Below are 19,321 nucleotides of genomic sequence, written 5' to 3' on the forward strand. Positions count from 1 at the left end.
ATGGATTGTAGCCTACCATACTCCTCTGTCCATGGGGATTCTCCAGGCAATAATACTGGAGTGGGTTGCCGTGCCTACCTGCAGGAAATCTTCCTAACCCAGGGATCAAACCCAGATCTCCCGCACTGCTGGCAGATTTTTTACCATTTGAGCCACCGGAGAAGCCTAAGAGTACTGGAGTGGGTATCCCTTCTCCAGCGGATCTTCCTGACCTAGGAATCGAAACGGGGTCTTCTGCATTGCAGGTGGATTCTTTACCAGCTGAGGTACCAGGGAAGCCCCAACAGGCACGGGGTTTTAGTAAAGACTCTATGTGCAGGACAGCTAGTTTGCTCTAGCATGGAACTGCCTCCTCTTCCAGTGATAGGCTTGCCACATATAAATGAAAAACATAACACCTGCCAAAACAGCTGCCTGAAATACTGAGTACTGACATACCCCAGTGTTCTCTATATATTACAGCAACAATATTCAACTCTGTCTTTTTAAAAAATTAAAAAAATATCTTTATTGAATTTATTGGAGTGTTGCTTTTTTTTTTTTTTTTTTGGCTGCAGTGCATGTGGGACTGTTAGTTTCCCAACCTGGGATCCAACCTGCACCTCTTGCATTGGAAGGTGAGGTCTTAACCACTGGACCACCAGGGAAATCCCAAATCACAGTTTTAATCAAATATGATACCCTGATTTCAAGGCGAATGTCTTATACCATCTATCTGTAGTAAGCTACAACATTTCCCTGAATGGCATGCATGTCATTTTATGTGAAAACTCTTAAGACAGCAGTGATTCTTTTAGGATCACCAGATGTGATTATTGATGATGTGCTGTCTGGCCTTGCACAGAGGCTACAGCAGTCTGTACAAAACACATGCCATTTGCTCTTCTACACTACTCTCCAGTACACTAATCTTTACAGGCTGCGAGAACAATAGTGTAGAAATGGATTCTCTTCCCATAGAATATGGGTGCTTTGATCCTCCTGGCCTAGGGGAAGGCAATCCTTTCATAATATCCTCTTGCATGATCCATTTTCGTTTGTGGAAGGATCAGAAATAACAATAGAGATTGTATACTTATATAATGAAATTATCTTCCAAATTAATAAGGTGCTATTTTCAGATTTTGTATCTTGTCTCAAGACACTATTAAAGTTTTAAAGGCCATTATAAATTTTACAGGAGCCTGGATTTTATATCTTAATAATATGCCTGTATCCTTAATTCTTTCCATATTTATGTATATATGTACATAATTAGGTCTCACTTGAAATGCTCAATTTTGTATATTAAAAATTATATGATATAGCCCAAGGGTGAAGGTTCATTTGATATTTGAAAAAAAATTAAAAAAACTAATTTTAGTGTGTAAACTAATTCATTATATTAAAATGAGATATCTTTATGCATCTAAGTAAAGATATACATTTTAATTTCAATAATTTACTTCACATTCTTCTATTTTTTAATAGAAATGATCTTATCTCAAGGAACTATTTTTGTTTGTGTTAGTGTTCTTGAGAGAATGCTATTGATCCCTATTTAATTGCTGTTGCATGATTAAAAATCAGTCTAATAACATCTGGTGGGGATGGTAGGATGAATGTTGTGCAATTTATTAACTTTCGACATTACCCAATACACATGCTTGCATTTTCTTATAATTTCCTGTAATATAAGAATACTGAAGATAAAGTAGAAGATAAAAAGTTATATCATCATACTCTCACACCACCATTTTTTTAGTAACATATTTTTATCAACTTAGCAATGCAAAGAATACATTGCTGTAGTCTCAAAATGAAAAATTAAAGCATATGGATAAAGGTAAAATCTTTGACAGCACTCCTCTCTATGAAAAAACTCTTTCAGCTTCTGAGGAGAATATTATTACCAACTTGATGTATCTTTTCATGTCTTTTCCCAGTTTTTTACAGACAAAAATCAGAGGGTGTTGGTTTTTGCCTCTGTGTGTTTTCTTAATATTATGCAGTAGGCATTGCTCTATAAATTGCCTTTCTCACTCACCAGTGTGCCTCAGAAATCTTTCTGTCAAGACATCAGCACTAATTAGTAGGGGGATCTTGAGAAGACAATGTAATTTTTGTCTCCGTTTCCTCACACAAAACGTGAGAGTAAGAACGGAATCAGTGTGACGTGTTTGTTGAAGGAAGAAGAGGGTTAACACATGTGAAGCACTAAGTGTGGAGCCAATTCACAGAGCAAACGCTGTGTCAGTGTTTGCTCTTACTCTTCGTGCGTAAAGATCTGCTTTAATCTTTTAACCTGATGCCAAACAGTCCACAAAATTGACATACTGTGTCATAGCTCCATTGGATATTTTGAAGTAAGGTTTAAAATTACCCACAGAAGCCTCAACTTTGCAAAGGAAATGTAGCTTATGTTTTTTATTTTTTTTTAATGATTAACCTGATCTATGTTACCTGCTAAAAATTAATCTTTAATCTGGTAAATGTGGTCTTGAGTCCAACGCTGTAATTCAAACACTCCTTTTGGGTAACCCTGTCCCCGCTTGGTTGACCTATATAGATGCTCAGTTTTTCCATATCCCATTGGCTCACTTGATTTCATGAGGGCATCTGTCTGTCAGGCTTATGTGATTTGGTGGTGCAGAAAGGCAGGGTATCTGGATTGATGTAGTGTCTATGGACCTTTGTTGATATCTACAGAGGGACTGAGCTGGTCTGCTCTCTGCGCTGTCTATCTATATATCATTTGGTTCACGCTTTAGTATCTCTTGATGTATGTGTGTGCTCAGTTGAGTCCGACTTTGCAACTCTCTAAACTGTAGCCCCCTAGGCCTCTCTGTCTGTGGGATTTCCCAGGCAAGAATACTGGAGTGAGTTGTCATTTCTTAATGCAGGGGACTTTCCCCACCCAGGGCTTGAACACACGTCTCTTGAGTCTCCTGCATCGACAGGTGGATTCTTTACTACTGTGCCACCTGGGAAGCCTTCCTTTAAGTCACACACTGAGAGCTGTAACTGCCATAGAGTATGCACATTTTACAGTATATATTTTACTATATAATGATAAATTGTGTTACAAAGTGACTATACCGATTTACACTCACCCTATGAATGACTGAGAGGATCCTTTATCATCAGTATCAGACCTTTTACATAACTTATTCCACTTACATCCTCTCAACAGTCCTTCAAAGGAGGGATTCTATTTGCATTATATATATGGAAACCCTGAGATTCAGAAAGTAAAAGCAACCTGTTCAAGGTCACACAGACAGTAACTGGCTAATTTGGAACCTTTTAAAGCAAAGCATAAGACACCTACTACTTAATCCCTGCATTCCAGACATTTGTCTTTATTTGGGGTTAAGCTTTATGATATTGATTACCGCTGTTTTCTCATGTCCTGGTTAATGATCTATGATAAAATGGTAAATGATGTACAAGTCATGGAAAAATAGTGCTATTTTCTTAGTTCAAACACCTATTTACTGGTCAAGGGTAAATAGTTTCCCCCACATCTTTTTGACTCACAGTCATTAGCGATATAGGAGAAGGACACAACTCAGTTGAATGAAGGGCTGGCTCTGCAAGTAGCTTTAGGACTAGGAATTTTGAGGCCTGAGGCATCGCCCCAAGACTAATCATCAGGGGTGCATGGTGCAGAGGGACACACACCTTCAATGTTTGTGTCACCTGCTATTACAAACATCTTTATTGAGACTGACAGAGTGAATTCCTCAGGTCAGAAAACAGAACTCTTTCAGCTGAGTCGTGATATTTAAAAACCTCTCTTCTGCTCTCTCGCCTGGCCAATCAAACTGTCCTTGCAGAACAAACCGATGGATAATGAAACATAGATACTGTAGCTGAAAAGTGCTGTCCTATTTACAGCACCCGCTTCAGCCCGAGGCACATCTCTAGCTGCTCCATTTCTATCTATAAGTTAAAGCAATGGCCTCGGCAAGCAGTACACTCTGTACAGCAGCTGCAACTCGTTATCGGCTTTGTCCAGAATAACAAGCAGAACAAACACATTTTGCAAGGGCTTTCCCCCCCTCGTATGTAGAGAAGGAGGAATTAAGCAATCAGTGAAACGCTGATTGATCGGTTGTGCTGACTTGGAGAAGTTCAAGGCCGCATTAGTACTATTAACCCCTGAAAAACAGAACAAAAAAGTTTTTAGAACTTTCTTTGAACCCATATTTTTGAGCTGTATCTGTTCTCAGAGGGGAAAAACTGGAAAGTATTTGTCCTTCATTGAGCACAATTTACTCGAGATTGCTTTGCAATGTCATGATGGTTAATTATTTTTGTAAAGAGAATTCATGTTTTCTGACAGGGGTTGGTTGACTGCAGAACACTGGAGTTGTGTGAACTGAAGGGTATGATAAAAGTCAGTTTTAGCAAACTAACTCACCCCTATGCCTTAACTTTGACTCCAGCCACCAACTTCTGTGGCCACATTTATACCTGTCTTTACTAGAAATTGAACCACCTTCAGAATTCAAACATCCCTCTTTCCACATGCTGCTTCCTTATTCTTTGACCCCATGAACTCAAGTATTCACACTCTACATAATTTTTTGAGCACCTTGTCTTATGTAACTTAGAGTCTAGGGTACACCATTATGATCATTCCTTTCTAGATATTCTCAGCTTCCCCACCCCGTCTCTCTAACTGAACTGGAAACACTCAAATCTTTGGTGAACAGTCTTCTATGTCAGTTAGTTCAGTTGCTCAGTCATGTCTGACTCTTTGCGACCCCATGGACTGTAGCAGGCCAGGCCTCCCTGTCCATCACTAACTCCTGGAGCTTGCTCGAATCATGTCCATCGAGTCGGTGATTCCATCCAAACATCTCATCCTCTGTCATCCCCTTCTCCTCTTGCCTTCAATCTTTCCCAGCATCAGGGTCTTTTCCGATGAGTCAGTTCTTCGCAGCAGGTGGCCAAAGTATTGGAGTTTCAGCTTCAGCATCAGTCCTTCCAATGAATATTCAGGACTGATTTCCTTTAGAATGGACTGGTTTGATCTCCTTGCAGTCCAAGGGACTCTCAAAGATCTTTTCCAACACCACAGTTCAAAAACATTAATTCTTCAGCACTCAGCCTTCTTTATGGTCCAAATTTCACATCCATACATGACTACTGGAGAAACCATAACTTTGACTAGATGGACCTTTGTTGGCAAAGTAAAGTCTCTGCTTTTTAATATGCTGTCTAGGTTGGTTATAGCTATTCTTCCAAGGAACAAGCATCTTTCATGGCTGCAGTCACCATCTGCAGTGATTTTGGAGCCCAAAACAACAAAGTCTATCACTGTTTCCATCATTTCCCCATATATTTGGCATGAAGTGATGGGATTGGATGCCATGATCTTAGTTTATTTATTTATTTATTTTCTTAGTTTTTTTTAATGTTGAGTTTTAAGCCAGCTTTATGATTTTCCTCTTTCGCTTTCATCAAGAGGCTCTTCAGTTCCTTTTTGCCTTCTGCCAGAAGGTTGAAGTGATCTGCATATCTGAGGTTATTGATATTTCTCCTGGCAATCTTGGTTCTAGCTTGTGCTTCTTCCAGCTTGGCATTTAGCATGATGTACTCTGCATGTAAGTTAAATTAGCAGGGTGACAATATACAGCCTTGATGTACTCCTTTCCCAGTTTGGAAATAGTTCATTATTCCATTTCCAGTTCTAACTGTTGCTTCTTGATCTGCATACAGATTTCTCAGGAGGCAGGTCAAGTGGTCTAATATTCCCTTCTCTTTAGGATTTTTCCCTATTGCCTATATTGATATATATTGTACACAGCTAGAGAAAACCACATACATGAACATTCTAATGTCACTGTAAAGTCGTGATCACCAACTTCCAATGGGAACTAGTATACTGGATCTTCTGTGATGGTTCTTTAATGAAACCATGATCTAATTCTTCACAGGAATTGTTTTAAACCTTTCCATCCTCAGTTAACAACCATGCATCCTACTTCATTGTAAACTAGAACCATAAAGTGGCCATGCTCACGTCTTTATACTACCAAGTCTACCAACCCTTAGCTAGAGAAGGGATGTTTCATACATCTGCTCCTATGGCCTTCCTGTTACAAATGGTAGAAATGTCCCTCCTTCTACGAATCCTTCATCATGTTCTCTAGATTTCATCTTAACTCTCCCAAAGCCTTCGGCTTTTGCTTATACTCTCATGAAAATTTATACTCCCCTTTCAGATAGAACAGTCTCATCAACTGCAAATATACCTTGATCACTTTTCTTTTAAACACACAGATGTACAGAAAACAAACTCTTAATTGCTTCACCATTTCATCGAGTTTCTATTATTTTACTTAACTGCTTTTCTTCCCATGTTGTCTTCACTTTGTTATGTCCCATTCACTGTATGCGCTTCAATCTGACTTCTCCCATCAACACTTCAATAAAATTAAATATGTGGTCTCAGATAAATTCTAGCCTTAGTCTGATCCATAGGAGAGTGCTCTGGAGCACAGATCACATAGCAACGTTGTCCCCTCTGGAGTGAAAGAGTTTGGTCTTTCATGATCTATGGTGGAGCAAGGCAATGCTCATCAAGCAGGGAAATTCTCTGGAAAAGGTGTCAGATGTAACAGAGTAGCAACCAGTCCTCACAGTGGCTGTGAGATGGATATGCTGGCCTGGTAGAAAGCCTCTGGGCAGGGCACACAGTCAGGTCTGCCATAGTTAGCTTTTTGCATGGACTCACCTCACATGTGATGCATTCTCTCTAAAGCAATCAGATTCATCTCTTTATAGTATAAGTAATTAAACTTTCTTTGTGCTACAGGCTGAATTTTTATGTTCCCCTGTCTCCATCCCCCCCCCCCCAAATCCAGCCAAATTCATGTGTTGACACTCTAATTCTCAATGCCATGGTATTTGGAGATGTGACCCTTTGGGAAGTAATTATTTCATGAGGGTGGATCTCTCCTGACGAAATTAGTGCCCTTATAAGAAGAGAAACAAGAGAGCTTGCATCTTCTTTCTCTCTGCATTGTGAGAAAACTAGGAAGGGTCTCATCAGAACATGAGTATGCTAGAATCTTGGTCTTAAAACATCTAGCCTCCAAAACTGTGAGAAATCAACATGTGTTGTTTAAGCCACTCAGTTCATAGTATTTATTTTAGCAGCCTGAGCAGACCGACCCTATGTTAAAGTCCTTTAATGACATCCTATTGTACCATGAATGATAAATGTACATCTTAACATGTCCTACAAACCACTATGCCCTCCATGAATCTCAGCCTCATCATGGAGAAGGGGCTTGCATAACTCAATGAAGCTCTGAGCCATGCCATGCAGGGCCACCCAAGATAGATGGGTCATAGTGGAGAGGTCAGACAAAACGTGATCCACTGGAGGATGGAATGGCAAACCACTCTATATTCTTGTCACAAGAACCCCATGAACAGAATGAAAAGATTAAAAGATGACATCGGGAGATGAGTCCTCCTTGTTGCAAGGTATCCATACTACTGGAGAAGAGGAGAGGGCAATTACTAATAACTCCAGTAAGAATGAAGTAGCTGGACCAAAGCAAAAGCAAAGCTCAGTTGTGGATGTGTCTGGTGGTGAAAGTAAAGTCTAATGCTGTAAAGAACAATATTGCATAGGAACCTGGAATGTTAGCTACATGAATCAAGGTAGACTGGACACGATCAAGCAGGAGATGGCAAGAGTGAACATCGATATCCTGAGTCAAGTTAACTAAAACGACAGGAAGGGGTGATTTTAATTCAGATGACAATTTTATCTACTACTGTGGGCAAGAATCCATTAGAAGAAATGGAGTAGCTTTCATGGTCAACAAAAGAGTCCAACATTCAGTACTTGGGTACAACCTCAAAAATGAGAGAATGATCTTGGTTCGTTTCCAGGGCAAACCACTCAACATAATAATAATCCAAACCTATGCCCCAACTGCGAATGCCAAAGAAGCTGAAGTTGATCAGTTCGATGAAGACCTATAAGACCTCTAGAATGAACCACAAAAAAAGATGTCCTTTTCATCATAGGGGATTGGAATACAAAAGTAGGAATTCGAGAGGTACCTGGAGTAACAGGGAAGTTTGACTTATAGTACAAAATGAAGTGGGATAAAGGCTAACAGAGTTTTGCCAAGAGAACTCACTAGTCAGAGCAAACACCATCTTCCAACAACACAAGAGACAACTCTATACATGGATAACACCAAATGGTCATTCTGAAATAAGATCGATTATATTCTTTTCAGTTGAAGATGGAGAAGCTCTACATTGCTGTTTCTGTTCAATCACTGTCATGTCAGACTCTTAGAGATCCCATGAACTGCAGCACATCAAGCTTCCCTGTCCTTCACAATCTCCCAGAGTTTGCTCAAACTTATGTTTACTGAGTCAGTGATGCCATCCAACCATGTCATCCTGTCTTCCCCTTCTCCTCCTGCCCCTAATAATTCCCAGCATCAGGGTCTTTTCCAATGAATTGACTCTTCCCGTTAAAGTAAAGTCGCTCAGTCATGTCCAACTCTTTGTGACCCCATGACTGTAGCCTACCAGGCTCCACCCTCCATGGGATTCTCCAGGCAAGAGTACTGGAGTGGGTTGCCATTTCCTTCTCCAGGGGATCTTCCCAACCCAGGGATCGAACCCAGGTCTCCCACATTCCAGGCAGATGCTTTAACCTCTGGGCCACCAGGGAAGTCCAATTCAGTTCAGTTCAGTCACTCAGTCGTGTCCAACTCTTTGCGACCCCATGAATTGCAGCATGCCAGGCCTCCCTGTCCATCACCAACTCCCGGAGTCCACTCAGACTCACGTCCATCGAGTCAGTGATGCCATCCAGCCATCTCATCCTTGGTCGTCCCCTTCTCCTCCTGCCCTCAATCCCTCCCAGCATCAAAGTCTTCTCCAATGAGTCAACTCTTCGCATGAGGTGGCCAAAGTACTGGAGTTTCAGCTTTAGCATCATTCCTTCCAAAGAAATCCCAGGGTTGATCTCCTTTAGGATGGACTGGTTGGATCTCCTTGCAGTCCAAGGGACTCTCAAGAGTCTTCTCCAACACCAAGGCGTCCCAAATATAGGAGCTTCAGATATAGCATCAGTCCTTCTAATGAATATTTAGAGCTGATTTCCTTTCAGATTGACTGGTTTGATCTCCTTGCTGTCCAAGGGACTCTCAAGAGTCTTCTCCAACATCACAATTTGAAAGCATCAGTTCTTCAGTGCTCAGCCTTCCTTATGGTCCCTGCATGACTACTGGAAAAACCATAGCTTTGACTATATGGATCTTTGTCAGGAAAGTGATGTCTCTTTTTAATTTGCTGTCTAGGTTGTCATAGCTTTTCTTCTAAGGAGCATGCATCTTTTAATTTCATGGCTGCAGTCACTGTCCATAGTGATTTTGGAGCCCAAGAAAATTCTGTCACTGTTTCCAATTTCTCCCCACCTACTTTCCAGTAGTCATGTATGGATGTGAGAGTCAGACTATAGAGAAAGCTGAGCATTGAAGAATCGATGCTTTTGAAATATGGTGTTGGAGAAGATTCTTGAGAATCCCTTGAACTGCAAGGAGATCCAACCAGTCCATCCTAAAGGAAATTAGTCCTGAATATTCATTGGAAAGACTGATGCTGAAGCTGAAACTCCAATACTTTGGCCACCTCATGTGAAGAACTGACTCACTGGGAAAGACCCTAGTTCTGGGAAAGACTGAAGGCAGGAGGAGAAGGGGATGACAGAGGATGAGATGGTTGGATGGCATCACCAACCAACCAACCAAACTCATGGACATGAGTTTGAGAAAGCTCCAGGATTTGGTAATGGTCAGGGAAGCCTGGTGCTGCAGTCCACTGGGTCTCAAAGAGTCAAACACAACTGAGTGACTGACATGAACTTGACATGAAGTGTCATGAAGTCGGACCAGATGCCATGATCTTAGTTTTTTTGAATGTTGAGTTTTAAGCCAGCTTTTTCGCACTCCTCTTTCACCTTCATCAAGAGGCTCTTTAGTTTCTCTTTGATTTTTACTATTAGGGTGGTGTCATCTGCATATCTGAGGTTATTGATATTTCTCCTGGCAATCTTGATTCCCACTGGAGCTTTTCACATGATGTACTCTGCATATGGGCTTCCCTGGTGGCTCAGTGGTAAAGAATCCACCTGCAATGCAGGAGCTGTAGGACATGCAGGTTCAGTTCTTGAGTTGGGAAGAGAATCCCATGGACAGAGGAGCCTGATGGGCTACAGTCCATAGAGTCACAAACAATCAAACACGACTGAAGTGACTTAGCACACACTCATGCACTCTGCATGTGAGTTAAATAAGCAGGGTGACAATATACAGCCTTGATGTAATCGTTCCCCAGTTTTGAACCAGGCCGATATTCCATGTCTGGTTATGGCTGTTGTTCCTTGACCTGCATACAGGTTTCTTTATTGCCTTCAAGGCTCCTATGTCTATGGGATTCTCCAGGCAACAATACTGGAGTGGGTTGCCATGCCCTTCTCCAATAGGTTTCTCAGGAAATAGTTAAGGTGGTCTGATATTTTCATCTGTTTAAGAATTTTCCACAGTTTGTTGTGATCCACACAGTTAAAAGCTTTATCATAGTCAACGAAGCAGAAGTAGATGTTTTCCTGGAATTCTCTTGCTTTCTCTATGATCCAGCAAATTCTGGCAATTTGATCTCTGGTTCCCCTGGCCTTTTCTAAATCCAGTACATTTTGAAGTTTTCAGTTCACTACTGCTGAAGGATGAAATGGTTGGATAGCATCACTGACTCAATGGGCATGAGTCTGAGCAAACACCCAGAGAAAGTAAAGGACAGGGAAGCCCAGTGTACTGCAGTCCATTAGGTCACAAAGAATCAGACCTGACTTAGCGAATGAACAACAACAAAACAACCAACTCCTATAGGATCTGGAGGCTGACTATATCTCAGATCTCTTCATGTCATACTCCTCTCTTGTTCAGGACCGTTTTATCCCACCAATCCATCCCTGAAAGGTAGCATCGGTTCTCAAAGCAAAGTCTTCATGCATGGTGTCCCTCTGGCTAGAATACTTTTCCTCTTTTACTACCCATTTCATTAATATGTCCCATTCCATCTTAGCTTGAATATCACTTCCTCAGACTGTCCCGAACCATCAAATCTAAATTTTGCTCCCCACAATTATTTTCTAGCTAAATACCCTGCTTTTCTTATATAAAGTTGTAATTATATATTGTAACATAATTTGTAATTATATGTTGTGTGATTGATTACTGAATTGTCTTCATACACTGAACGTCCTGATTCATTCATATTTGATGTCATAACCATCTCCTATGAGGTATCATGAGATTTGGTGCCATGTCAATTCACTTCACCATTGCATAATAAAGTATCAGGTATGTGGTAAAATGTACTCAACTTGTTGTATGACTAAATGAATGAATGGATAATGATGAATACATTAGATGTACAAAACCAGAGGATCAAGAAACTCTCTTGTGGTCTCTGGTTATCCCATAATAATTCTACTAAGGGTATTAATATAAGGTTATTTGATATTTAATCAAATTGGTGTCCTTTGCTGCTCTCTTTTGAGATCACAGCACTTTAAAGATATTCTCTCATTAAATTTTACACATTTCTTCATTTATTGACTTGCCCAGTTTTTAGAGAAACTGTGATATCTAGTCAGTTCCGTCAGATCAGTTCAGTTGCTCAGCTGTGTCTGACTCTTTGTGACCCCATGGACTGTAGCACGCCAGACTTCCCTGTCCATCACCAAATCCTGAAGATTACTTAAATTCATGTCCATTGAGTCAGTGATGCCATCCAACCATCTCATCCTCTATTATCCCCTTCTCCTCCTGCTTTTAATCTTTCCCAGTGTCAGGGTCTTTTCCAATGAGTCAGTTCTTCACATCAGGTGGCCAAAGTATTGGAGTTTTAGCTTCAGCCTCAGTCCTTCCAATGAATATTCAGGACTGATCTCCTTCAGAATGGACTGATTGGATCTCCTTGCAGTCCAAGGGACTCTCAAGAGTCTTCTCCAACACCATATTTCAAAAGCATCAATTCTTCAGCACTCAGCTTTCTTCATAGTCCAATTCTCACATCCATACATGACCACTGGAAAAAATATAGCTTTGACTAGATGGACCTTTGTTGACTAAGTAATGACTCTGCTTTTTAACATGCTCTCTAGGTTGGTCATAACTTTTCTTCCAAGGAGTAAGCATCTTTTAATTTCATGGCTGCAATCACTGTCTGCAGTGATTTTGGAGCCCCCCAAAATAAAGTCTGACACTGTTTCCACTGTTTCCCCATCTATTTCCCATGAAGTGATGGGACCAGATGCCATGATCTTCGTTTTCTGAATGCTGAGCTTTAAGCCAACTTTTTCACTCTCCTCTTTCACTTTCATCAAGAGGCTTTTTAGTTCCTCTTCACTTTCTACCATAAGGGTGGTGTCATCTGCATATCTGAGCTTATTGATATTTCTCCTGGCAATCTTGATTCCAGCTTGTGCTTCTTCCAGCCCAACATTTCTCATGATGTACTCTGCATAGAAGTTAAATAAGCAGGGTGACAATATACCGCCTTGACGCACTCCTTTTCCTATTTGGAACCAGTCTGTTTTTCCATGTCCAGTTCTAACTGTTGCTTCCTGACCTGTTGTGTCTAATTCTTTGTGACCCTATGGACTGTAGCCTGCCAAACTCCTCTGTCCATGAAATTTTCCAAGCAAGAATACTGGACTGGGTTGCCATTTCCTTCTCCAGGGGATCTTCCCAACCCAAGGATTGAACCCATATCTCTTGTGCCTCCTGCATTGGCAGGTGGATTCTTTACCACTTTGCCACCTGGGAATCTCCATTTATACATGTAAATATTACTTAAAATATGCTTAAGCCATAAATTAGTTTCAGTTGGCTTTAATGAGAATTTTCCTCACATTGGTTTGAGAGTATAGATAATCCCTGAGGTAAAACAATGACATATGACTTGAAATATAATTGCAAATAAAATTTGGATTGTATTTCTGCTGGTTATGTAAAATATGGTATGATATTTTGAAGTATAATACATTAAGTATGTCAAAGAATGGTTGTCAAATTTCATCTTGAAATTCATTGAAATATAGGGGCATATCTACTAAGGAAATGTGTTAATTTGAAGTTTTTTAAATTGAATTAAAGTATCTAGTACTTTTTTTTTTTTTCAACCTATACTAATCCTAAATCAGGTGATCTGGCAAGACCTCTAATTCTATTGGTATTAGAATTTAACCTGTCTCCTGGACTTTGAAGCCATGTCTTTTCTTCAGAGGAGATAAGGAAAAGTCTCTTATCTTAGGTCTGGAAGAAACACGGAATCCAGTATCAAGGTAGTGGAGTACTTATTTTCCCAGACATAGCACAAGGTTTTCAAGCCTGAAGAAAAAGATTAAGCTCCCTAAAAAAGGACTTTGCTAACTTGGGCCTGGACATGGCAATCCTGTTTCCAGCCATCCTATATATAAGCTTTAGCAGTCAGAAGTTTGTTTGCTTTAATTTTGATGTGGCTCACCTTTTCTTAGCTGCTTGTATTCAAGATTTGGAAAAGAAGGAACAGTGGTGAGCTGAGTGATTCACTGGATTCTGATGAGGAACTCTTGAGAAATTTTATTTTTCCTGAGTTTTAAACCCTTGTGACTTTAATATAAATTTGGTATGACTCTTGACTTTTTTTTCTCTGCCTTTTAGTAATTATATTTTGGTTTTCCTATTGAGTGTGATAGTAGCTATACATTTATAATTCATGGGTGTTTGGGATTTTGTTTTTAATTCACTATTTTTTTAATATGATGTCCTAAGTGTTTGTAATTCAGTATTAAACTAAACTTGTTTAAAAATGTACTTTATCATAAATATCTGTTTTTCATGTGTTCTTCAGAAAGCATTTGGTTTCTTAAAGCCATTAATGTGAGAGTTCAGGGTTTAGTTCTTTGTAGTCACACGTGGTATGGATATTTACAGTTTTCTCTAGTTAATTTGTTCAGTGTTGATCACTATGTCCTTTAGCCAAAATTGGCTGGTGAAGAAGTGTTAATCTTTTTTTTTCTCTTAAGAGGTTGTTGGATCTGAAGTAGCTTCTAAGGTGTGGGTCAACTCATCTGGGAAATGAAAGATGATATGAGGATTTTTTACTTTGTAAAGTGCTTTTAACAGGTGATCACATTTCATCCTGGGAGTGCTGCCGGAGAGGAATATATATTGATTTGGCTTTTGTTATCCTTGGGTCTTCCAGGTCTTGAGTTTCTTAAGTCTTTGGTTCTTTTTCTTATTCTTTATTGTTCAATTTGAGAGTAGAAAATAGATATCATGTCTCTTCTTAAGAATAAACCTGAAAGGCTTTTCAAGAGTGAGCTGTTTGGGGGGCAAGTTTGTGTTCTCAGCCTTATTTCTATTCTAGGATTAAGCATTGTCCTTGGAACGTAAACAGCCTTCAATAAACAAGGAAGGGAAGAGTTAGAGAATTAATTATCACTATGGCTTATGAGAGGTCACAGTTACTATTCTTTCCAATTCATTGATATAAAACAGAGACAACAAAGAAATCACTTAGGATCAATCACACAATGTGAATGACATAGAAAAGATTTTTAAGTGGTAGAAAAGAATATATGTTGCATTTTTAGTTTTGTACCGTAGTCAAGAAGCAATGAGGAGCTATTTAATGATTTTAATCAAGAAAGTATCAGTGTATAAGTTAAGAGTATGTAAATAGCAACTGTATGGTATAACAAGATGGAAATTTTTTCGTAAAGTTTGTAAAGTAAGATTTCATGTAGCTTTGAAGAATTGACAGGATGTAGACTAGTTGAAAAAATTAATCCAAGAAGCGTACAGTCCTAAATATTGTCATCAGATTCTACCATCTTATGTTGGTTAAATGATTCACAATCTGTTTTGTTAATTATTCCTCATCATTTTCTTTATCTACTGCATTTTATAAAGAGACAAGTTCAATATAAAGAAGTTGTGTGGTCTTTGACACCATTGACAGTGTGCCAAGACACTGTGAGACAGATTTACAAGTTTTAAATGTACAGTCTGAAAATCTGAAAATCACACATTTCTCCTTTGACTTCTCTTTTTTCTTATTCCTTGTAGTCATTCTATCATGTCCTAAGCATTTTCTCTGGTGAAATTTGCGTGGCAAGATGAGGAAAAGAAGAGAAAAAAGTAGTCAGAGGTGGGAAGTACTAAGACGCCTTAGGTTCTAGCTGGTGGCCTTAGTTGAAGGTAGTTAACAAACATCAGTAGGGGCTCTAGTCTCTGACAGGAACCAGTCTTGGTCTTCAGTGTTAATTTTTTTTGTTTTTTACATAGGACTTTGCCTTGATTCCTTATAGTATTCTTATGAAATAGCTGTATGTCTCACCTTGAGTGTTTAAGAAGCATCTGGGCATTTTACTGCCCCCACAAACTTGTGTCTGCCCAGAAGCTGAGCAGAAGACTCTGCTTATAAAATGCGAGGACTGAAAATAACAACTAAAAATGTGATGGTGCTTCATAGATATATTTAGTGGTTTTGGGCGTCAGTTATCATAATAAGCAACTTAAAAAAATTTTTTTTTTTACTTTATTTTACTTTACAATACTGTATTTGTTTTGCCATACATTGACATGAATCCACCACGAGTGTACATGAGTTCCCAAACATGAACCCCCCTCCCACCTCCCACCCCATATCATCTGTCTGGATCATCCCCGTGCACCATCCTCATGTAAACATCATTTTTTTAAAAAGCACTTTCTCTTTAAAAGACTGATTTTCACTGCAATTCATTCTGGCCTTTAAGCAGAGACTTAGACACAAAGACAATTTGCAAAATATGCAGTCAATTCAGTAGTTTAATTTTAAGTTTAATTTTAAACATTTTAAAATCTGTTTTCAATTTCAGTTCACTGTGATGTTTCAATTGCTTTTAAGTATTACAAAGATATGTATTAGGATATCTTTACAATAAAGAAATGTCCAATTTTTCTTATTCTGTACATTAAAAATGAAAGTAAAATGAGAGTTATGTAGTCCCATGGGTAGCAATTCTTTTCATGTAATGTTCATAGTATGATCATTAGATCATAGGTTCTCTGATTTGCATGTGAATGGGGAAATTAAATAACACTCCTGAAAGACCTTTAGTTGAAGGTTTTAGTAACTTTCATTAGGGGTCAAGTCTCAAAATTTATATGAATATAAAAATATTGATTGATTGACTAATTAGTTATTAATTAATCCAGTTAATTAATGGTAGAAAACCAGTCACTTTCGGAAAGTGACTTTATTGTTGGGATTTTTAATAATTTAAGGAACGCAGTCACCAATTTTAGAAAATAATATTCTAACTCGACAATCCTTTCTTTTCCAAAGTTACGTATTGGTGTACCATCCAGAGCAACTAATATAGTGCTGATACTTCTTTCTTTCATTTGTCTTTCTTTCTACAAAATGTCTAACCATTTCTTTTGTAGGATTTTTATTATTACTCATTGACTTCAACATCTATACCCAGATCATTAGCTTTTAAAAACAAATTTTTGAAACTTTGAAACTGTCAGCTTTGAACAATCAATATTTTGCTCTTTCAGTGCACAAAACATTCAAGAATATTCTCTTAAAATAATTAATCCCTTAATTTGAGTTCAATTTGCAACAACATTATGTATTTCCCTCTTCCTGTTAGCTGAGGATGATCTTGAATAAGTGAAGAAGAGGTTTAAAATAAATGGTATCAAATAACCAATACCAGAATAAAACAATTAACTCTTCATCACCCCAGGAAATGTCAGGAGTTAACATCCAAATAAGCATTTTTAACTGTTGGCAGTTTGTAGAATTCAAGTAACAGGATATTTTTTCCTTCTCTCATTTCTTCCCTTCTCTGTCTCCTTTTCTTTTTTCTCCTCTAGAACATTACTTTTCTCCATATTTTTTTAACCTTGATAAAAGAAAAAAGGCACCCTGTCTTTCAGTGACTCAACTTAGACAACTCTGCTCTGTGTTATGTGGCAGCCAGGATGGGAGGAGAGTTTGGGGGGAGGATGGATACACATAGATGTACGGCTGAGCCCCTTTTCTGTTCACCTGGAACTATCACAACATTGTTAACCAGCTATATTTAAATACAAAATAAAAAGTTTAGAAAAAAAGGAGAAATTTCCAAAGCTGGAAGAAGCAATAGGTGTATGTCCATTCATGGGAATTCGTAATAACAGTTTGCTGCTGCTGCTGCTAAGTCGCTTCAGTCGTGTCCGACTCTGTGCGACCCCATAGACGACAGCCCACCAGGCTCCGCCGTCCCTGGGATTCTCCAGGCAAGAACACTGGAGTGGGTTGCCATTTCCTTCTCCAATGCATGAAAGTGAAAAGTGAAAGTGAAGTCGGGGAAATTTACTGTTTGTGAGAGTGGTGGTCTGGTCATTAGGAGGTCTGAATACATCTTCCTGGACCAAGTTCTCTTGAAAACAAGAGGTCACGAAGGAAATCACATTAATGTAGCAAATGTACTATATGAGGGGGTAGAGTAAAAATGTGTGTGGGTGACCTGTTTTAGTTAAAAGAAAAAAAAGACTTCTACGTCATTACCATGTAAATTGCCACCCCTTACTTCAGTACATCGGTAGTTTCAAGACACGTTGCACAATTTGCTTCTTTGTGATTCCCAAATATATTTAATTTAAAGAGGGTCCAATATTCTCCCAGCCCATGACCTAGATTACCATTGGTAACCCCTCCTCATGGCTAGGGTTGCTCTTTAGAGCCTTGCAAAATCTTTTGTATTTACTCTGGGCAGAAGTTAAGAATTAACAAGCCCATCAGAGCTGTTCATTCTGTTCAGCACATTAAAAGATGATTTAGTTGCAGTGATAATCATTGTGCAAAAAAGGCTGATGAATTAAATTTAAAAATTTTCCTTAGAAATATTTTACTCTTTAGAATGACAATTGTCTAATGATTTAGCCATTCTATTTTATGAAGTTTATGCTGTAGGCAAGTTTAGGCCAAAATTTAAGGAAATGTTTAGGCTAAAATTAAGTGTAGAGTTTGATTTATGTAATTGTTAGTTTCTTTCACTAACTGTTTCATCATTTACAAAATTATTTCTATTTGAAGTGTAATAATTGTTAGGAACTTATGTTTCTACAATGATTTCTACTAAAAACTTTAGATTTGGTGTTTAACTCAAAAATTATGAGATAACTGTTCATTTAGGTATCTATTTCTTGTATCTATAAAACAGAGCAGTTGGAAAAGATGATTTTAAAAATAACTTTCAGCTATATAAAACTATCACAAAATTATGTTATCTGATTGATGAGAATTTAGGCAATACTTTTAAAAAGAAATTAATTTCCTACAAAGTATCTTTTAGTTGGAAACAATCCTGCTTTCTGATAAATAGAAAGCACTCAAGAAGTAGTCCCTAAATTATTTTCTAAAACCAGTTTCTTTTTTTTAGCAATTCTAGACTTTAAAAGCAATGATGAAAATTCAATGACATTAAATTATTCAGATTCTGAAGTAACTTAAAATAATAGGATCTAACATAGAAAAATATAAAATTTCCTTTGCTATTTTAGGTAAGTTGGGCTGAATCAGCCAACTAGAAGTATGACTCTCAGACCAATTAGTTTCACTAGATAGATTGCTAGAAAAATTTTATAGTTTCATTTCTATATTACCTTCTTCATGTTTATATTATTTTAATTTTAAACATGATAATAAATCAAAGAAGAATGAATGCTTTCTTCTCATTATTTGATTTTTACTGAACTTACATTTTATCCATTTCCAGGTCATGTCATAGTATTTCTAGCCTTGCAAGCTCTACAATCATGTATTCTTCCTGTGAAATTAATCTTAACCAGCCCACTCTTTCTAAATCATTTCGTGTTGCTGCCTCTCTTTTTCCCAGATATAGTTGACATGTTGGAAAGAGGCTGAACATTGGCTAAGAGCTGAGTTCTCATCTTGGCTTTGCAACTTATTAGCTGTGTGATCATGGGCAAGCTACTTAACTCCCTGGGACCCACTCAATATCTTCATCTGTAAAACAGGGATATAATTAACCACAATTTAGCATAGAGATTGCTTTTAAGGTTAGCAAAACTGGTATTCCAAGTGCCTTGCCCAAGATATGGCACTTAGTACGTGATCAAAAAATGGCAAATACCTCAACTATCAAGCAGCATCATATTTATCATCATTGGACTCATTAAAATTGATTTATTTAAGTACTTATTTGCACTTACTGGCATAATAGTGAGTAATGTATATA

At 38.3% G+C, this 19,321-nt stretch overlaps 1 protein-coding gene across 4 annotated transcripts in view; it reads left to right on the forward strand.

Annotated features, from left to right (window-relative positions):
• CPS1 (carbamoyl-phosphate synthase 1) overlaps positions 1-19,321 on the forward strand; it is a 191,534-nt gene that overhangs the window by 24,626 nt on the left and 147,587 nt on the right. The window contains exon 1 of one of the 4 annotated variants that reach the window (XM_042244189.1): positions 13,307-13,704. The exons of 2 other annotated variants lie outside the window; for them this stretch is intronic. The gene's annotated coding sequence lies outside the window, so the exon portion shown is untranslated. Of the gene's footprint in view, positions 1-13,306; positions 13,705-19,321 lie in introns of those variants that run through there. One more of the 4 variants, XM_042244191.1, reaches the window with a different exon arrangement.

Source organism: Ovis aries, chromosome 2, assembly GCF_016772045.2.
Source record: "Ovis aries strain OAR_USU_Benz2616 breed Rambouillet chromosome 2, ARS-UI_Ramb_v3.0, whole genome shotgun sequence".
NCBI lineage: Eukaryota > Metazoa > Chordata > Mammalia > Artiodactyla > Bovidae > Ovis > Ovis aries.